Source organism: Macaca nemestrina, chromosome 8 (assembly GCF_043159975.1).
Source record: "Macaca nemestrina isolate mMacNem1 chromosome 8, mMacNem.hap1, whole genome shotgun sequence".
Classification (NCBI taxonomy): domain Eukaryota; kingdom Metazoa; phylum Chordata; class Mammalia; order Primates; family Cercopithecidae; genus Macaca; species Macaca nemestrina.
Genome location: NC_092132.1, coordinates 44,755,622 through 44,776,853, shown reverse-complemented (window position 1 = coordinate 44,776,853; position 21,232 = coordinate 44,755,622). Strand labels below are relative to the sequence as shown.

The 21,232-nt window shown below is 44.6% G+C and overlaps 1 non-coding gene across 1 annotated transcript; it reads left to right on the top strand.

Annotated features, from left to right (window-relative positions):
- The first annotated feature begins 17,509 nt into the window (after positions 1-17,509).
- Positions 17,510-17,613, top strand: LOC112425637 (U6 spliceosomal RNA). The gene has a single exon (XR_003016758.2). It is a non-coding gene; the product is annotated as a U6 spliceosomal RNA (small nuclear RNA).
- Positions 17,614-21,232: the final 3,619 nt, after the last annotated feature.

The following is a 21,232-nucleotide window of genomic DNA, read 5'->3' as shown; positions in this document are numbered from 1 at the left end:
AGGAGGGAGACAGAATAGGCAGGACCCCAAGATACATAGCCCCTCAAGGTGACATGGAGTAGGGAGGGGCTCCCGAAAGGGAAAATGGGGTGCCGTTATTACATGAAGGCAGAAGGGAAGCTGGACAGGCTAAAGCAACAATTATGCACAAAACAAAACAAAAAAACATAGAAAAAGACTTAGAAACCTAAGAAATGGTAAACTGTTGACAAAACATTCCCTACTATAGCCTGCAGGGCTTACAGAACAAGTCCACAACAAACCAAATTGCTAAGGATGAAGAGAAACAGAAAATGATCATTGAAATGCAAGAAAACTGCAAGAGAGAGCCATGATCCCCTCTAAACAACATCGATGATGCAACAATAACAAAGCTTCCTGCCTAAGATTGGCAGGAATTCCAGCTATGCTGTGCACAGTGGGAGATGGCCATGCCAGAGAGCTGGGCTTGGCAGCCAAGCTCCTCTGTTGAATGTTGAATCAGTCCCCAGGAAATACTAGTGGAGGGCTAATTTTGGTAACCCCTGACTGCATATAAGCAGTTGTACATAATAATGGCACTCCAGGGAATTGAATCCACTCAGTTGGAAGAACCAAGCAAAGGATTTGCATTGTTCTCATCAACTGATTGCCCATCTGGACATCCTCCTTGTGGGCTGAACTCTATATTTTTTAATAAAAACAAAGCCTTAGGAGAGCTCCATAAATATCACTTCTTTGAGCTGGGTTGTGCCTGGAACTAGGGAGTGAACAATTGAGCCTAGAATATTGATATTCTAATTTGCTGATGGAGGGGTTGTACAGGTTAATCATTATTTTTTCTTTATTCAATAAACATTTGTACAGCATATTCCATGGCCTGGTACAGGACCGAGTGATACAAAGACTTGAGACTCATAGCTAGTGTGAGATCATGATCCACAAGCAGAAGTGCTGGATGACACCATGGGTTCATTCCCCATTCACTCCACGCCATGCATTGCTGCCCTCTTCTTCTTGGGCCCATCAAGCTGACTCCTGCCTCAGGCCCTTATTTTTGGCTGTTTTCTCATCCCTAGATAGTTTATGAGTCCATTCCTCTCTTCCTTCAGGTCTCTGCATAACTGCCACCTCCACAAAGAGACCTTCCCTTCCCTAAACACCCAGCTAAAAGAACCCCTCTCACTTCCCCTCCCAGCCCTTATTCTCTTATTCCTGCCTGTTTTATCCCTTAACCTAGTTTGATTTTTCATCAAAATAGTCTCATTAATAAAACTGGAGAAGAAAATATTATCAGTATCTTATGTTAAAATAACGGTTACTTCCTATTAAATATTTTCTATTTAGGCCGGGTGCAGTGGCTCATACCTGTAATCCCAGCATTTCGGGAGGCCGAGGCAGGTGGATCACCTGAGGTCAGGAGTTCGAGACCAGCCTGGCCAACATGGTGAAACCCCGTCTCTACTGAAAATATAAAATCAGGTGGGTGGTACACACCTGTAATCCTAGCTACTCAGGAGGGTGAGGCATGAAAATCACTTGAACCCGGGAGGCAAAGGTTGCAGTGAGCCAAGATCGCACCATAGCACTTCAACCTAGGCGACAAGAGCAAAACTCCGTCTCAAAATACATGTGTGTGTGTGTGTGTGTGTGTGCATGTATTTATCTGAAATTGCTGTGTTTTAAGTACATTAACTTTTTTTTTCTTTTTTGAGACAGGATCTCACTCTGTCACCCAGGCTGGAATAGAGAGGCACTATCATAACTCATAGATGCCTGGAACTCCTGAGCTCAAGTGGTACTCTGGCCTCCACTTCCCAAGTAGCTGGGACTGCAGGTGCATGCCACCATACGCAGCTAATTAAGGGCATTAACACTAATTCTCTCCCAATAACTTTATGAATTGGTACTGAGCTTGTTCTTATCATCTTTTTTGAAAAAAATGATAAGCTGGGTGTGGTGGCTCATGCCTATAATCCCAGCACTTTGGGAGGCCAAGTTGGGAGGATTGCTTGAGGCCAGGAGTTTGAGACCAGTCTGGTCAATATAGTGAGATAAAACAGGTGGGAATATAGTGGGAAAACAAATAAATAAATTCAAAAATTAATAAACTTTACTTTTTAGATCAGTTTCAGGTTCACAACAAAATTGAATGTAAAGTGCAGAGAATTTCCATCCATACACTCCTTGCTGCCCACCCCACAGTCTCCCCTACCAGAGTGGTACTTTCGCTATAATTGATGAGTCTACACTGACACATTATTATCATCCAGAGTCCATCGTTTATATTAGAGCTGACTCTTTTTTTTGAGATGGAGCTTCGCTCTTGTTGTCCAGGCTGGAGTGTTCACTCTTAATGCTGTATATTCATCATCTTCTTTTTACAGATGAGGAGGCCAGGTACGGTAATTCATGCCTGTAATCCCAGCACTTTGGGAGGCCGAGGCAGGTGAATCACAAGGTCAGGAGTTCGAGACCAGCCTGGACAACATGGTGAAACCCCATCTCTACTAAAAATACAAAAAATTAGCTGGGCTCAGTGGCAGGCACCTGTAATTCCAGCTACTCGGGAGGCTGAGGCAGGAGAATCACTTGAACCTGGGAGGCAGAGGTTGCAGTGAGCCAAGATCGTGCCACTGTACTCTAGCTCAGGGTTCAGTGCGAGACTCCATCTCAAACAAAACAAAACAAAACAAAACAAAAAAACAAACAAATGAGGAAACTGAGGCAAAAGGGGTTAAGTAACTTGCCCAAGGTCACACACAGCCAGGGTTTGGACTCCAGCCAGGTTGAGTCCAGGCTCTGAACCACTAGGCTCTATAGCTGCTCTCTACATTGTCACTTATCTATTGACTTCACTTGACTGCCAACCACCTCCCCTCTAGAATACAGTCTCCAACAGGACAGAGATTTGTCTACTCCACTGCTGTACCTCCAGTATCTTGGGGAGTGGCTGGCACAGAGTTAGCACTCAACAAACCCTAGAGGAATGAATGGATAGAAGCAGGAGGCAGAGAAATCCTAGGCAGACAGGGACGGGTTCCCAGTGGAACCCCACCTTCAAGCTGAGGACAGTTTAAAGCCTAGCCATAAGTCCCAGATAAATTCATGGACTGGATCGAGAACCTTTCTTCCTATTTGGCACACTTACCTCTGATTGATCCCCACTCTTTACCTATTTTACTTACATATAACTGCCCTTCCCTAATTGGTTTATTACACTGTCATGCCCACTTTTGAGTGGCACTTTTGTTTTAGCCTTTTTTGCAGACCTCACAAGCCAATCAGCATGCATTCCCCAATTCTTAGCCCGTAAAAGCCCTGGACCCAGCCACACTGAGAGAGAGACCACCTGACTTCAGGTGGGGGACCACCCTCACGTCCTCTCTCCACTGAGAGCTGTTTTGTCACTCAGTAAAACTCTTCTCTGCCCGCCCTCCTCACCATCCAGTTGTCAGTGTAATCTCATTCTTCTTGGATGTGGGACAAGAGCTTAAGACCCACCAAACACAAATATGAAGAAGTCTGTAACACTATAACCCTTCTGGCCTCTGCTGGCAGAGGGTAGCTGCCCCACATGGCAGGAAGCAGTGGTAGGGCTGGGCTAGTTCCAGAGCCTAGGGCCAGAGTGGAGCAACAGGACTGACAGAGCTGTTAATATGCCCCCATTCATTGGTCCGTGGATGGCAGGAGAAAAGAGCTATTAGCATGCTGTAACGCCCCCCTAGGGCTTCAGGGTCATGGGCATCCCTGTTCGGGTGCCACTGCATTCCCCTTGTCTAGACGTTGGAGTCCACCGCAACATGCCTGGTCGAGTCTCAAGCCCTGCACAGAGCCCACGACTGTGCCAGTGCTTGGAGCAGCCGGCTGGACCACACGCTCACTCACTCACATGTTCCCTCCTGCTGCAGGCTGCATGTGCAGTTGCAAAGGCTGCAGGATCCACCCCAGAGTGCAAGCCAGGTGTGGTCCAGCAGGCCAAGTGAGTGGGAACATTGCCAACTGTGGCGGTCTTCAGCTGGCAAAGCAGCATTAAAAAATATCCTGCATCATTTCAACATTGGTAAATATTCCTGCCCTGGCCCCTGAGGTACTCCAAGACCCTAAAGAGTTCCCTGAATTGCCACATGATCAGGACTTGGGAAGCTGTGGCCTCACACTTAACAAGAGTAGCACTTTCCACCAATAGATCTCAAAGCTGGCTGCACACTGGCATCACCTGAAAGCTGTTAAAATGCCAATGCCTTGACCTCACCCTAGATCAATCAAATCAGTGTCTCTGGGTGGGACACCAGCCTCAATTTTACAGAGCTCTGTTGTTGATTCCACTGTGCAGCCAAGTTTAAGAACCATGTTCATAGTTGAATCCCATCAAGTGGTAAAGCAACCTGAGTGGAGTTATAAAATATTGTCTCCTCAAATCTGGGGATAAAGTCAACAAAAATTACAAAAGAATTAAGCAGTGAGTATTTGAGCAATTTAAATTTGGGGACTGTTAAACCCCAACCCACCATAACCTTCTGGGAAAGCAAGAAATCCTTTCCTGTAGGCTCAACGTGCTCCTTCTTGTCATTAAAAAAATCAAACCAAAACAAAAACACCAAAAACTCTGCTTAGATCTCTGTATCTTCAGAACTTGCGTCCTGGTCAAAACTATCTGATTGGTCAGTAATCTTAGCCTAGTCAATAGAAGGTACCCCCTAGTTTGCCTGGAATGTTTCCTTCCCAGGTATGTGACTTTACCCCAGGAAACTCTTAGACTTAATCTTAGAGATAATAAAGTTAAATCCACTGTATCAATGTTTTTGTGTTACATTTAATTAAGTGGTCTATGTAATATTTATCAATAGGCACCTGCAATGATACAATGTTTGTGATGTTTAAGAGGACTTGGCATGGTAGGGTATGCAACACATTAGCCTTGGGAGTCCAGTGTAAAATGTGTAATTGAGTATTCAATTGTAGACTTTAGATTTTAAGTTGAAAAATAAAATAGCATTTTTTCAAGTTTATTAACAATATTGTAATGTTTGAGATAACTGGCAAATCACTGTTGTTACTCATTTAATTCATTAGCTTTCCTATGGTGGCTTAAGTATTTGGGGAAGGTTTAGCTTCTTAGTCTAGCATTCGAGGAGCTTAAAGTTAAATATGTTTAATGTGTAAATATAGCTTAACATATTAACATTTACAGGAGTTGAACTGTGTTGTAGAAGGGGGCTACTGTTGGCTTTGGAGACACCCTGGACTCTCTCTCTCTCCCTCACACACTCCATAACTCATCCATTGACAAAGCCTGTTGGCTTTCCTTTAAAATATATCCAGAATTCCACCCCCTTTCACCTTCTCCTACACCCACCCTGGTGTAACTACCATTTTCTCTCACCTGGAGTAATAACATAGACTCCAACTGGTCCCTCTGCTTCTATCCTTTTCCCCTCCTATAAGCCAGGCCATATCACTCCTACCCAGCTTCCAGCAGTTCACATGGGGTAGTAACTCACCCTGCTCCCATCCTTTTCTGACCTCATCTCTTCCTGCTCTCCCTTCCTTGGGGGAAGTCACTCTGGACTCATGGCTGAAGCAAGCACTTCCCCACTCTAGGGCCTCTGCACTGGCTGTTCTCTCTGCCTGATGTTCTTTCCCCTGATGGCCACCTGGCTCATCCCTCACTTTCTTCAGGTCTCTGTTAAAATGTCACCTCCTCTGAGATGCCTTTTCTGAACATCCTATGCAAACCCCTCCATGCCCTCCTCCCACCCCTTCACTCCTGCCCCATTTACCCCTGTTATTGTTCTATACAGCACTTATTGCCATCCAACAGATCATATACTGAACATCAGAGCCATCCAAAAAAGTCACACTGACATGACAATGGGAAATTATATTACATTTAGAATGATGTCAGCATTGTTATATATACATAAAACATACGATCTACATATCATATATATCATATATGTTATATATAATATATATGTGATATATTATATATATGTGATATATATGTATAATATATGTGATATATATCACACAATCCTCCTACCTAGGCCTCCCAAAGTGCTAGGATTATAGGCATGAGCCACCATGTCCAGCTGTTTTATATTTTAACATTTATTATTCATATGTTTTTAAAAATAGAGAGCAGCACCATGTAAATAAAAACTAACAAAGCTCTTCCAGTTGGTAGGTATCATTCTAAGTACTTGAATCACTTAATTCTCACAACCATGTTAGTTGGTTATTACTACTAGTTCTATTTTTCAGATAAGGAAGTTGAAGCACAAAAAGAAGTGTGTTGCCCAAGCTCACACAACCACAGGTGGCACAACAGGGATGCCAGGCCAGGCCATCTGGCTCCAAGGCCCTTGCTCTTAACCACTAACCATATTCTATTGAAGGCCCCTTCCCTGTGAGAGATAGAGAACAAGTCTAGGCTAGTCTCTGCCACCAGTCAACAGGGTGACCTTGGACAAACTAATTGCTTAACCTCCATCTTATCCGCACAGTGACTCCCTTTCAGCTCTGAGTCTTGATTAATTGACATCAGATAACAATTATCTGAGTTGCTGCAGAAAACTCAGGATAAGAGAAAATTGATTTAGAAGACATGAAGGATCTGGCTCACATGCCTACTTACAATAAAGACCCACTCTCCAGGAAAACTTACATGTGCCTACAATTTTGTAAACTATTTCAGGTGGTTTATAAATTCCCTACTGCCCCAAGTCCTGGGTTAAGAATCCTTATTATAAACAATAAATTTCAGACCCTGGAAAGAGTTCTAAGGAATATGGGTTCTCAGTCGGGCGCGGTGGATCACGCCTATAATCCCAGCACTTTGGGAGGTGAAGGCAGGTGGATCACGAGGTCAGGAGTTCAAGACCAGACTGGCCAAGATGGTGAAACCCTGTCTCTACTAAAAATACAAAAATTAGCTGGGCGCAGTGGCAGTCACCTGTAATCCCAACTACTGGGGAGGCTGAGGCAGGAGAATCACTTCAACTTGGGGGGCGGAGATTGCAGTGAGCCAAGATCATGCCACTGCACTCCAGCCTGGGCAGCAAAGTGAGACTCTGTCTCAAAAAAAAAAAAAAAAAAAAAAAAAAAAAAAAAAAAAGGTGGGGAGAATCCCTCTTTCTCTGGAAGACTTTTTAAAAATAAAGCTGGCCTTCCTTCCTTCCTTCCTTCCTTCCTTCCTTCCTTCCTTCCTTGAGAGACAGGGTCATGCTCTGTCACCCAGGATGGAGTGCAGTGGTGTGATCACAGCTCACTGCAGCCTCAACCTCCTGGGCTTAAGCAATCCTCCTGCCTCAGCCTCCTGAGTAGCTGGGATTACAAGCATTCACCACCACACCTGGCTAATTTTCTTGATTTTTTTTTGTAGAGATGGGGTCTCACTATGTTGCCTAGGCTGGTCTCTAACTCCTGGGCTTAAACAATTCTCCCCCTTGGCCTCCCAAAGCTGGGATTACAGGCATGAACCACTGCACTGAGCCAAGGCCGGAGGTTTGAAAGGTTCGAAGTTGTCTAGATGTGGTTCAGTTGGAAGAAGGGAGAATAAGGACCCTCAGGGCTTCCCAGACTCCTAGCTGTGCACCTGAGTCACCTGGGGCAGAGATTCTCAACCCCGGCACTATAGACATTTCACAGGATGACTGCTGTGGAGGCTGCCCTGTGCATTGTAGGATGTTTAGCAGCATCCATGGCTGCTATCTGTTTGCTGCCAGGACCACCCCTCCTCCAGGTGTGACAACCAAAAATATCTCCATACATTGCCTAATGTCGTCTGGGGGTAAAAAAATCAAGACTGGCTGACAGCCACTGACCTAGGGGAGCACTTTATTTTATTTTTATTTTTTGAGACAGGGTCTCACACTGTCGCCCACACTGGAGTGTAGTGGTATGAACACAGCCCACTGCAGCCTCAGTCTCCTGGGCTCAAGAGATCTTCCTGCCTCAGCTTCCTAGGGTAGCACTTTATTTTATTTTATTTTATTTTATTTTATTTTATTTTATTTATTTTGAGACAGAGTCTTGCTCTGTCGCCCATCCTGGAGTGCAGTGGCACCATCTCGGCTCACTGCAACCTCTGCCTCCCAGGTTCAAGCAATTATCTTGCCTCAGCCTCCCAAGTAGCTGGAACTACAGGCATGTGCCACCATGCCCAGCTAAGTTTTGTATTTTTAGTAGAGACAGTTTTCACCATGTTAACCAGGCTAGTCTTGAACTCCTGACCTCAGGCGATCTGCTCTCCTCAGCCTCCCAAAGTGCTGGGATTACAGGTGTGAGCCACCGTGCCCAACCAGGGAGCACTTTAAAAATAAGCCTTGTTCACACAAAAACTTGTACATGAATAACCATACCAGCATTATTAACAATAGCCAAAAAGTGGAAAGAGCCCAAATGTCCATCAAAAATGTGGATATCCATACAATGGAATATTATTCATCCACAAAAACAATGGAATATTGATACATACTACAACATGAATGAACCTGGAAACATTGTGGAAAGTGAAAGAAGCCAGTCACAAAAGATCACAAAATATTAATATATGACTCAATTTATATGAAATATGCAGGATAGATAAATCTATAGAGACAGGAAGTAGATGAGCTAGGGGCAGTGGTTTACACCTATCATTCCAGCACTTTGGGAGACTGAGGTAGGCGGATCACCTGAGGTCAGGAGTTTGAGACCAGCTGGCCAACATGGTGAAACTCTATCTCTACTAAAAATACACCATTCTGCTGCCTCAGCCTCCCCAGCAGCTGGGACTACAGGCGTCCGCCTCCACGCCCGGCTAATTTTTTAGAGATCGCACCATTGCACTCCAGCCTGGGTGACAAGAGTGAAACTCTGTTTCAAAAAAGAAGAAAGGAAGGAAGGAAGGAAGGAAGGAAGGAAGGAAGGAAGGAAGGAAGGAAGGAAGGAAGGAAGGAAGGAAGGAAGGAAGGAAGGAAGGAAGGAAGGAAGGAAGGAAGGAAGGAAGGAAGGGAAGAGAGAAGAAAGAAAGAAAGAAAGAAAGAAAGAAAGAAAGAAAGAAAGAAAGAAAGAAAGAAAGAAAGAAAGAAAGAAAGAAAGAAAGAAAGAAAGAAAGAAAGAAAGAAGGAAAGAAGGAAAGAAAGAGAGAGAGAGAGAGAGGAAGGAAGGAAGGAAGGAAGGAAGGAAGGAAGGAAGGAAGGAAGGAAGGAAGGAAGGAAGGAAGGGGAAGGAAAAGAAAGAACGAATGAACGAAAGAAAAAGAAAGAAGAAACAAAGAAAGAGAGAGAGAAAGAAAAAAGAAAGAAAGAAGAAAGAAAGAGAGAGAAAGAAAGAAAGAAAGAAAGAAAGAAAGAGAAAGAAAGAAAGAAAGAAAGAAAGAAAGAAAGAAAGAAAGAAAGAAAGAAAGAAAGAAAGAAAGAAAGAAAGAAAGAAAGAAAGAGAGAGAAAGAAAGAAAGAAAGGTGAGTGGGTGCCTAGGAGTGGGGAGACTGGGGAGACAGGGTGATTGGGGACTGACAGCTAATAGTCACAGGATTTCTTTTTGGGGTTGGTTAAAATGTTTTAAAATTGATTGTGGTGCTGTTTGGCATAACTTTGTGGGTATACTAAAACCCATTTAATTGTACACTTTAGAAGGGTGAATTGTATGGTATGTGAATTGTATCCCAATAAAGCTGTTTACAAAAAAAAAAAAAAAAGGCCGGGCGCGGTGGCTCACGCCTGTAATCCCAGCACTTTGGGAGGCTGAGGCGGGCGGATCACGAGGTCAGGAGATCAGGACCATCCTGGCTAACATGGTGAAACCCCATCTCTACTAAAACTACGAAAAAATTAGCCAGGTGTGGCGGCGGACGCCTGTAGTCCCAGCTGCTGGGGAGGCTGAGGCAGCAGAACGGCGTGAACCCGGGAGGCGGAGCTTGCAGTGAGCCGAGATTGCACCACTGCACTCCAGCCTGAGTGACATAGCAAGATTCCGTCACCAAAAAAAAAAAAAACAGTCTCGGCCGGGCGCGGTGGCTCAAGCCTGTAATCCCAGCACTTTGGGAGGCCGAGACAGGCGGATCACGAGGTCAGGAGTTCGAGACCATCCTGGCTAACACGGTGAAACCCCGTCTCTACTAAAAAATACAAAAAACTAGCCGGGCGAGGTGGCGGGCGCCTGTAGTCCCGGCTACTCGGGAGGCTGAGGCAGGAGAATGGCGTAAAAACCCGGGAGGCGGAGCTTGCAGTGAGCTGAGATCCGGCCACTGCACTCCAGCCTGGGCGACACAGCGAGACTCCGTCTCAAAAAAAAAAAAAAAAAAAAAAAACAGTCTCTACCATGACCCCAACCTCCTACCTCAGGCCTATTAAATCAGGTTCTCCAAGGGACAGGCCCTGGGAATCGAGCACATGTCAAAGCTCCTGGACGTCCCTGATGCAGCTGGGGAGCCTCCTCTAACTGTGGGAGTGACTCAGGCTGAGTGACTATAATTTTTTTTCATTAACCCTTTGCTTGCTAGTCAGAAGAGGAAAGAGGAGCATGAATTAATGAAGACCAGCAAGTTTCCCCATTGAGACAATAATGGAGTTGTCATTTGTCTATGTCCAGGAGTTGTTTTTCATCTTCTGGTGTCTAGCAATGGAATGGAAAATTCCACAAATTATGAACTGGCATGCAATGCCCCCCTGTGGACTGTTGCAATAAGAAGTCCCAGTGTTTACGTTGCTTTTAGATCTTTTAACCAAGTATCTTTCCTGCCTGCATCATTTTATCTTCAGTTCATTTGTCTTAGAATCCAGATAGAGAGCACATCTTAGGTCTTGGAAAGTATAAGAGGAGAGAAAGCACTTTGAAATGTGACATTCTCAGAACTGGTGAAAGTTCAGGAACAGATTTCTTGAAGGTAAGTGAGGTCTGGTCACATCGTTTTCTTTCAGGTTACTACTGTAAAAGGCTCCAGCTGCATCTGTGGCCTTTTCAGTCGGTGAAGCAGTACAACCTGGTCGTGTTAGCACAGCATCCTTACCTGCTCCTGGCGGAGGGTATCTTAGCACCCTCTCTTCTCCTTTATTTATTTATTTATTTATTTATTTATTTATTTATTTATTTATTTTTCTGAGATGGAGTTTTGCTCTGTCACCCAGGCTGGAGTGCAGTGGTGCGATCTCGGCTCACTGCAACCTCCGCCTCCCGGGTTCAAGAGATTCTCCTACCTCAGCCTCCGGAGTAACTGGGATTACAAGCATGTGCCACCATGCCTGGTTAATTTTTGTATTGTTAGTAGAGATGGGGTTTCACCATGTTGGCCAGGCTGGTCTCGAACTCCTGACCTCATGATCCGCCCACCTCAGCCTCCCAAAGTGCTGAGATTACAGGTGTGAGCCACCGTGCTCGGTCTTCTCCTCTTTTGTTGTCTGTTCCCTCACCAAATGGACCTTGGCTTCAAGCGCTTCCTAGCCACTCAGACACGTGGGCTCCAATGCTGGCTTGCTAAAGCACGGTGGCAAGTGCTTTTGATTAATTATCAAAACAATCCTATGAGACAGGTGCTCTTTTTTTTTTTTTTTTTTTTTTTTAAGACAGGGTCTCACTCTGCCACCCAGGCAGGAGTGCAGTGGCACTATCTGGGCTCACTGCAGCCTTGACCTCCAGGCTCAAGCGATCCTCCTATCTCAGCCTCCTGAGTAGCTGGGACCACAGGTGCATGCCACCATACCTGACTAAATGTCCTTAGGGTCTTCAGTTGTGGAAATTGGGCCACCAAGAGCTTAGGTCAATTTGATGTGAGAAGCACAATCCACGGTGCATAGTATGCAGCAGGGCTCCATTATCATTTCCCTCCCTCTCCAAGTCCTATTCTGCTCTTTGCTGATCAATGTAACTGACCCTTGATAAGTGTCTATGTCTTCCAATGACTAATTAAAAAGTACAAATAAAAATATTCGCACTTTTAGGCCAGGCACAGTGGTGGCTCACGCCTGTAATCCCAACACTTTGGGAAGCCGAGGTGGGTGGATCACCTGAGATCAGGAGTTCAAGCCCAGCCTGACCAACATGGTGAAACCCAGTCTCTACTAAAAATACAAAATTAGCCGGGCATGGTGGCGCATGCCTGTAATCACAGCTACTTGGGAGGCTGAGGCAGGAGAATCACTTGAACCTGGGAGGCAGAGGATGCAGTGAGCCAAGATCACGCCATTGTACTCCAGCCTGGGCAACAAGAGCGAAACTCCGTATCCAAAAAAAAAAAAAAGTATTAGCGGTTTTAAATAGTGTGTATACATTTTAACAGGGGTCGTCCAGCAATCAAACCATAAACCCCAAACTGAATCCCTAATGCTGGGATTTCAAGAGCTATGTCTTTCATGGGGGTGAAACAGTATGATCTGGGCCTGGGACTGTCTAGGTGGGTTGCAAAGTATCACCTGGGCATAAGGTAACACTTACTTCAATTTGCCAAATGCTCCTCTGCTGAGGAGCTTATGTATTTTATCTCTGTCAATCCTCCTGATTACCCACAAGGGCATGATTATCCCCATTTTACAGCAGAGGAAACAATGTAAGCTCGAGTGGCGGTGAGCAGCAGAGCCGACATTCACACCCAGGTCTTCCTGGCTCCGAAGTTTGTGCTCCTGGGCATGCTGCCTGGCCCCTCATGCAAGGAAATGATGCTTGCACTAAGACAAAAAGGATGAGTTACCTAGGTGGAGGGTTAGGGAAAGGGCGTTTTGGATGGAAGAACCGCTATGTACAAAGCAGCATGTTAGTTATTACCAGCCTTTCAGGAGTGAGCTCCATCAGAGGTCTGGGCACTTTCTGTCTTTCTATTTATGTCTGTGCCACACTCCCTAACAAACTATGCTATAAACCTCTTCAGGGGACTGAAGCTTATTCACTGTTTCCTGTAGCATCTGTGTTGCTCATAGGTGCACAATGCATGTGTGATGCATCACCGGATGGCTGCTTAGACATGTGGCTGCTTGTTCGTTGCAGACGTGTACTCACCATTCAAATGAAATATCTCAGCCATGCCACAAATGCTTGCCAGCAGGTTATGAACACCTTTTCTATGGCAGATAGCAATGGGCATCTGTGCAGTCTAATTGTAGTAGGCAAAGTTGGCCTATCAGATACAAGTTTTACCTCATCTTTAGGCCAGTTTTTTCCCTAATGTCCTAACCTAATGTCTCTCCAGTCCTGGATCTCTAGACCCAGGCCACTGGGTTAACTTGCCTTAGCCAGAGATCTTTATTTTGTGAGTGGCAAAACCCCAACTCAAACAAGCCTGCCTAAACTGGAGAGCTGTTGGCTTTCACAACTGGGAATGACTTGGGAGGCTTGGAGAACTGAAGGAAAAGTTCCTGAGCCCAGAGACCTGGGGATGGAATGAGGGACCCTACCTGGCAGGACCTTCTCTCCTCTCTACTTGCCAGGTTTTATTTTGTAGACAGGTGAGCACATAAGGCAGGAAAGATAGTCATCTGCAACCCAGAACCTGCCTCCTTGTATCTTATGATCCCAGAGGAAAGGAGAGCAACTCTCCTCCCACTTTGATTTGGGAAATTTGGGGGAAAGGCTCCAGTTGGCCTGATTTATGTTGGATGCCCTCCTCTTGGACCAATTCATTTACTGCCAATCATTCAACAAATATGAGCAAAAAATGGTACTAGGACTAGCCCCATGGAGTTCATAATCACTGGGGAGACAAACATAAATCAATTAGCCAGCAAGTGTGAAGCTGCACTGTGGCAAGTGCTTTGCAAAGGAGATAGGTGGTACTTTAAGAGTGTACATGGAGGATTTGACCCTGGAGGTTGGGAAAAGCTTCCCTAAGGAAATGATGCTTGCACTAAGACAAAAAGGATGAATTACCTAGGTGGAGGGTTAGGGAAAGGGCATTTTGGATGGAAGAACCGCTATGTACAAAGGAGCATGTTAGTTAATACCAGAAACTGGGGCTGCAAGGATGTCTAGTAGCTAAAACAGAGAGAGCAGGACAAGGTGGGACAGGAGAGGCGCAGGGAGTAATCCATGGGGCTTATGGGCCACATTAAGGAATTTTGCATTTATCCTAAGGCCGTAGGAAGCCGAGACCAAAATTGGGAGTGGGTAAGGTGTCACAATCATATTTGTCCTTTGAAAGAATGACTCTATGGCAAGGCATGGTGACTCACACCTGTAATCCCAACACTTTGGGAGGCCAAGTCAGGCGGATCACCTGAGGTCAGGGGTTCGAGACCAGCCTGACCAATATGATGAAACCCCGCCTCTACTAAAGATACAAAAATTAGCTGGGCATGGTGGCGAGCGCCTGTAATCCCAGCTACTCAGGAGGCTGAGACAGGAAAATCGCTTGAACCCGGGAGGTGGAGGTGGCAGTGAGCCAAGATTGCGCCATTGCACTCCAGCCTGGGCAACAAGAGCAGAACTCCGTCTCAAAAAAAAAAAAAAAAAAGACTCCAGCTGCAGTAGGCTGCATGGAGGTGGCCCAGAGCAAATGTGAGAGCATCAGCTAGGAGGACACTAACTGAGAAGTTAGATAATAACAGCTGGGACTTGGGTGATTGAGGAGATGGACAGGAAAGAGATCCAGGAGGCAAAATTGGCAGATCTGGGAGCTTGGATATGGCAGGTAAGGGAGAGGATGTTGTCGAGGATGACATCCAGCTTTCTAGCTTACTCAACAATGTCCAAAGGGATGCAGGACTAAGTTTGGCCTGGCTGGATCCCATTCTCACCCCTATGGACAGGATCAGGTACTGTGGCTGATCAAACTCACTGGATTCACGTAGAGTTTGGGAGAGATTTTCTGAAGAGAAGTGGTACTGTTACCAGGAAAAGAAGGATGGAAAAAATGGCTGAACAGATCCCAGCTGTAGCTACCACAGCCACTGCAGGGAAAACATAGAGTGGCCAGTCTCTGGCTGCCCTGAGATACTTAGTAGTAACTGCTACATTTATATTTGCCGTTAAACATGAGTTTGCATATGCTATAGGGCAAGACACCAAAGGTCACGTTCCAGCTGCTTCAGGAGCCCCCTGGGGGAGGTTTCCTACTGTCAAATTCACTGTCATAAGCACTCGCCAGGAGGGGCACTGTTACTCTTCTCAGCCATTTCCCTGGCCCCTGAGGTGGCATCTTGGCCCCAGCTTGAGTTGGAGGTTAAAAGGACAGAGATTAGTTCCAATAGTTTCAGCCAGCCTTGGAAGTGGCAGAATGAGCTACAGTCATACTGTACAGGAACATTTAGTCCTAGTTTTGCATAAAGACCCACAAAGACACACACTCGTGCACTCTTTGGCATTCTTTAAATCTTTCCCCATTGTCATGTGGAGACATGGATCTTAAGAAGAAAAAATGGTCTTTGTTTATCTTAGGTATTTCTTTCAGTGGTACCTAGAGGCCATTGGCAAATATGTTCGAATTATACACCAAAATGATAAGCCAGGGAGGAAGTTAAAATAATAAGAACTGGTCTTTCAAGGTTCCCTCAGGTACTCAGCCAAACCGGTTGTATTAACGACAAAGTAAAAGAAGCCAAACTGCCAGGATGTTTGTCTAAGAAAATGATGGTGCCACTTTTCACGTATCGAGTGACGGATGCAGACTTGCGAGGGTTTGCTAAGTTCTTGTAAAGGGGCAGGGGTGGCGGCAGGTTTTGTCTTGCAGAGGATGTGTGCAAAGTCAAATGCTCTATCTAGCAGGTCAATTTGTTTCCCTGCTTGTTTTTTTCCAAAATATTGTTTTTTAAAAAAAAATCTGTTGGAAATACTTCCAGCAGTCAAGAAAAAAAAAAGCAAACTCGGGGAAAGAAAAGACGCTGTCTACGCAGTAACAAAACAGGAAAGTCCTGGGTGCCTGTCACAGAGGTGTAGAATGGCAAATGGAGCTGGCTTCAATCTTCTCCAAAATGGTGGAAACACTGGGCTTTTTACTGAATGCTTTAGTACTAAGTAAATCGATGGCACCTCCAAGTTCGTGGTTTCTGTACTTTCTGTGGAACGGGTCTCTGGGCCTGAGCCCACCGTCAGGCTTGGCAGCCACCTCCAGGGCGGTGCTATCTTTGCTATAGTGTCTCTGCTTAGTAATAAGAACTAAGGTGTATGGGAGCTCACTGTGGGCTAGGTGCTCCAAGAGCTTTGCATAATAGTTATTTCCATCAAATCTTCACCACAACCTGTGAGGTAGCCCTACACCCATTCCACTTTTTTTGTTTGTTTGTTTGTTTTTAAGACGAAGTCTCACTTTGTCACCAGGCTGGGGTGCAGTGGCACAATCTCGATTCACTACAACCTCTGCCTCCCGGGTTCAAGTGATTCTCCTGCCTCCTGAGTAGCTGGGACTGCAGGCGCACACCATCACGCCCAGCTAATTTTTGTCTTTTTAGTAGAGACGGGGTTTCACCATTTTGGCCAGGATGGTCTCAGTCTCTTGACCTTGTGATCCACTGGGTTCAGCCTCCCAAAGTGCTTAGATTACCGGCATGAGCCACTGTGCCTGGGGTTTTTTTTTTTTTTTTTTTACTTTTTAAAAATTTTGTTTAAGTACAGATGAGATCTCCTTATGTTGCCCAGGCTGGTCTCAAACTCCTGAGCTCAAGCCATCACCTACCTCTTGGTCTCCCAAAGCACTGGGATTATAGGCATGAGCCACTGAACGCAGCCTCATCCCCATTTTAATACAAGTACACTGAGCCCTAGCAAAGAGCTATCACTTACTGAAAACCCCATAGCTGATAAGTGGTGGCACTGGTATTTGAACCTGAGCAATCTGTTTTCAGAGTCTGCCAGCTGAGCTACTGTGTGAAACAGTGCCTTCCAAACATTCTTTTCTACCTTATTGCTCCTTGAATTCTGGCCCTGGTTCCAGTTTGGGGCCGGGCAGATAGGATTGGTGGGCATGATAGTAACGGGGTCTATATCAAAGTGAGGGTTTGGGGCTGGGCGCAGGGGCTCACATCTGTAATCTCAGCATTTTTGGGAGGCTGAGGTGAAAGGATCACTTGAGGCCATAAGTTCAAGACCAGACTGGGCAACACAACAAGATGCCATCTTTAAAAAATAAAAAAAGTAGCCAGGCATGGTGGTGTGTACCTGTAGTCTCAGCTACTTGGGAGGCTGAGGTGGAAGGATCTCTGGAGCCTGGGAGTTCAAGTGTGGTGTAAGCCATGATTGCACCAGTGCACTCATGGAAAGAAGAAAAGAGAGAACGAGAGAAAGAGGACAGGTGCGGTGGCTCATGCCTATAATCCCAGCACTGTGGGAGGCTGAGGGGGATGGATCACATGAGGTCAGAAGTTCGAGACCAGCCTGGCCAATTTGGTGAAACCCCATTTACTAAAATACAAATTAGCTGGGCTTGGTGGCACATGCCTGTAGTCCCAGCTTCTTGTGATGCATGAGTCCCAGCTTCTTGAGGCACGAGAATTGCTTGAACCCGGGAGGTGGAGGTTGCAGTGAGCATAGATTGCGCTGCTCAGAGAGTGCACTGCACTTCAGCCTGGGTGACACAGCAAGACTCTGTCTCAAGAAAAAAAAAAAAAGAAAAAAGAAAGAAAGAGTGCTCGCTTTAGCAGCATATGTACTAAAATTGGAATGATACAGAGATTAGCATGGCTCCTGTGCAAGGATGACACCAATTCCAAAGCATTCCATATAAGAAATAAAGAAAGGGAAGGGAAGAAAGAAAGGGAAGAAAGGGAAGAAAGAAAGAAAGAAAGAAAGAAAGAAAGAAAGAAAGAAAGAAAGAAAGAAAGAAAGAAAGAAAGAAAGAAAGAAAGAAAGAAAGAAAGAAAGAGAGAGAGAGAGAGAGAAAGAGAAAGAAAGAAAGAAAGAAAGAAAGGAAGGAAGGAAGGAAGGAAGGAAGGAAGGAAGGAAGGAAGGAAGGAAGGAAGGGAAAGAAAAGAAAAGAGAGAGAGAGAGAAAGAAAGAAAGAAAGAAAGAAAGAAAAGAAAGAAGGGAGGGAGGGAGGGAGGGAGGGAGGGAAGGAAGGAAGGAAGGGAAAGAAAAGAAAAGAAAGAGAAAGGAAGGAAGGAAGGAAGGAAAGAAAGAAAGAGAAAGAAAGAAAAAGAAAGAAAGAAAGAAAGAAAGAAAGAAAGAAAAAGAAAGAAAGAGAAAGAAAGAAAGAAAGAAAAAGAAAGAAAGAAAGAAAGAAAGAAAGAAAGAAAGAAAGAAAGAAAGAAAGAAAGAAAGAAAGAAAGAAAGAAAGAAAGAAAGAAAGAGAAAGAGAGTTGAGGTAGGGGTTTTACATTTGTCCTTCAACTGTGAGCTGACCATAGTGACTTCCCTGCTGTCCACATAAGGGTGATTGGTTGTTGTGCCCGGTGTTGGCTGCTGCTACCAACAATTTCCCTGTATGCTGAGAGGACACACAGGCTGCTACTAAGAGAGACCAGAGGTGTAGAGACTCTTATAACCCACCCAATAGCTAGCATCTCTTTTTTTCCTTAGAAACAGAACATTAAGGCAAGGAGCGGTGGCTCATGCCTGTAATCCCAGAACTTTGGGAAGCCGAGGTGGGTGGATCACCTGAGATCAGGAGTTCGAGATCAGCCTGACTAACATGGTGAAACCCCATCTCTACTAAAAATACAAAATTATCAGGGTGTGGTGGTGAATGCCTGGTAATCCCAGCTACTTGGGAGGCTGAGGCAGGAGAATTGCTTGAACCCAGGAGGTGGAGGTTGCAGTGAGCCGAGATCGTGCCACTGCACCCCAGCCTGGGCGACAAGAGCAAAACTCCATCTCAAAAAAAAAAGAACATTAATTTTATTTAGCTGGGCAATGGCCCCCAACTAAAACACTAGATTTCCCTGTCTCCTTTGCGTGTAGGCATGTGACTAAGTTCTAAATAATGAGACATTAGCAGAAGTGTTCTGAGAGACTTCTGGGATTCAAGGGACCTAACTCAACAGGAAGTGAATTCTTTTGTTCCACTCCTCCTTCCTGATGGCTGAAATGAAACGTGATGGCTAACGTGCAACACGATGGCTGACACTCAAATAGCTAGCTTGGAGAGCAGAGTCTACTCTGTAGATGAGCAGTGCTTCCAAAGCTTTAAAGTGCATGCAAATCGCCTAGGGATCTTGTTAACACTGCAGACTGATTCAGTAGGTGTTGGATGTGTTTCCTATATTCCCTAGTTCTGTTCATAAAGGGAGCGTAGGTGCAGTGACCACCCTGATGTATAGGAGCACACCTGACACCCAGATCTTGGCTTCCAAATGCCATATTGCACTAAAAGAAACCAGGGCTTCTTGCAAAAATGGGTAACCGCAGGGCAGGGGCAGGGAGGGTATTAGACAAGACTGGCACATCTTGTGCCATAAAGCCAGGAAGTAGGCTGGGCACGGTGGCTCACACCTGTAATCCCAACACATTGGGAGGCTGAGGCAGGCTGATCACAAGGTCAGGAGTTCGAGACCAGCATGGCCAACAAGGTGAGGCCGAGGCAGGAGAATCGCTTGAACCTGGGAGGCAGAAGTTGCAGTGAGCTAAGATCACGCCACTGCACTCCAGCCTGGGTGACAGGGTGAGACTCCATTTCGAAAAATAAATAAATAAATACAATAAAATGAATAATAGGGACATGTCAAAAGGTCAAAGAAGCCAACTTGAAGGATCTGCCACGAGTCACATCAGGGACAATCTAAGCACTAAAATTAATAATGATAGTCATCGTTTCCTGCTGGGGAACCAAAGAAAACAGAAAAAAAATTTTAAATAATGATAGTCATAGATTATAACTCATTGACTAAAATAGGAAACCATAAACTCATACAGATACAAATAAATCACTGAACAAGTGGAATGTTTGATGGGCAAGCAAACATTTACATAGTTTCAAAATACCTCCCTACAACATAGTAATTATAAAGAGAAAAATAGCAACTTTACAGTGGCAGATAACAACTTAATCAAATGCTCAAAACGAACGCCATTGGTAATGAGATAAAATAGAATCACAGGCCACCAGACAGGATGTCATGAGGAGAGTGCAATGTCAATTCTGTGATATTTCCACCAAAAATATGTTTTTGGTGGAATATCAGATTTCAGTTTAATAATAGAGAGGTATCTGACAACTCCAGATTGAAAGATATTCTAGAGAATAACTGGTCTATAATGTTCAAAAGTGTCAAGGTCATGAAAATCAAGGATAGACTGAAGAACTGCTCCAAAGCAAATGAGCAATTCTTATGTTTTAGGCACGACAATGAAATGTAGCTCCCGATTTTGAACTAGATCCTTTTGCTATGGAGGACATTATTGAAGTAATCAAGGAACTTGAGTGGGGCGTGAGAATTCGATGGTGCTGATCGTTTCCATGGCGGTCTCATGGTTATGGAGGAGAACGTCCTTGTTTCTAGGAAATAAATATGTGTTTGAGGTATGATGCATTAGGTTAGCAACTCTCAAATGGTTTAGAAAATAAATTTTTGTACTGTGTTTCCACCTTTTCCATAGCCTTTGTCATTGTTTCAAATTAAAAAAATTAAATTCCATTTATTTTAAAAAGCTTAGCACAAAAGCAAGACATTTTGATTCTGCTACTCTGTTGTAGGGGATTTGGAGGCTTGGACGTGGATATGATTGTTTTGATTTGTTTAAAAATGTAAAATCTTTCTTTAGGTGCAATGGACTTAAGTTTCACTTCAGACCTAACTCGCCATCTCACCCCCCACCCCCCTCAATTATGAAGGACTTTTACTTTCTGCTGAATTCTGAGTTAGTTTTTAAGAGGAGTTATTAGTTTTAAAATAAGAGCAAGAACAAAACAATGAAGACACCTTTAAAAAATATGCTGTAACTGGGTTAGCCTCTAAGGTTGTGCTGTTTGGTGCCTCTTCATAACTCACCTCCAAACAATTAAAAATATTATTTTAAATTGTTAAAATTTTAAATATTAATATACTTAATATAATGAATTATAGTATAATTAAGTATAATATATAATTAAGTATAGTATATAAATATAGTAAAATTAAGCATAATAAAATATACTTAAAATATTCAGTATAACATGACCGGGGGCAGTGGCTCATGCCTGTAATCCCAGCATTTTGGGAAGCTGGGGTGGGTGGATCACTGGAGGCCAGGAGTTTGAGACCAGCCTGACCAATATGGTGAAACCCCCTCTCTGCTAAAAATATAAAAATTAGCTAGACGCGGTGGTCTGCGCCTGTAATCCCAGCTACAGAGGAGGCTGAAGCAGGAGAATCACTTGAACCCGGGAGGTGGAGGTTGCAGTGAGCCAAGATCGTGCCACTGCACTTCAGTCTGG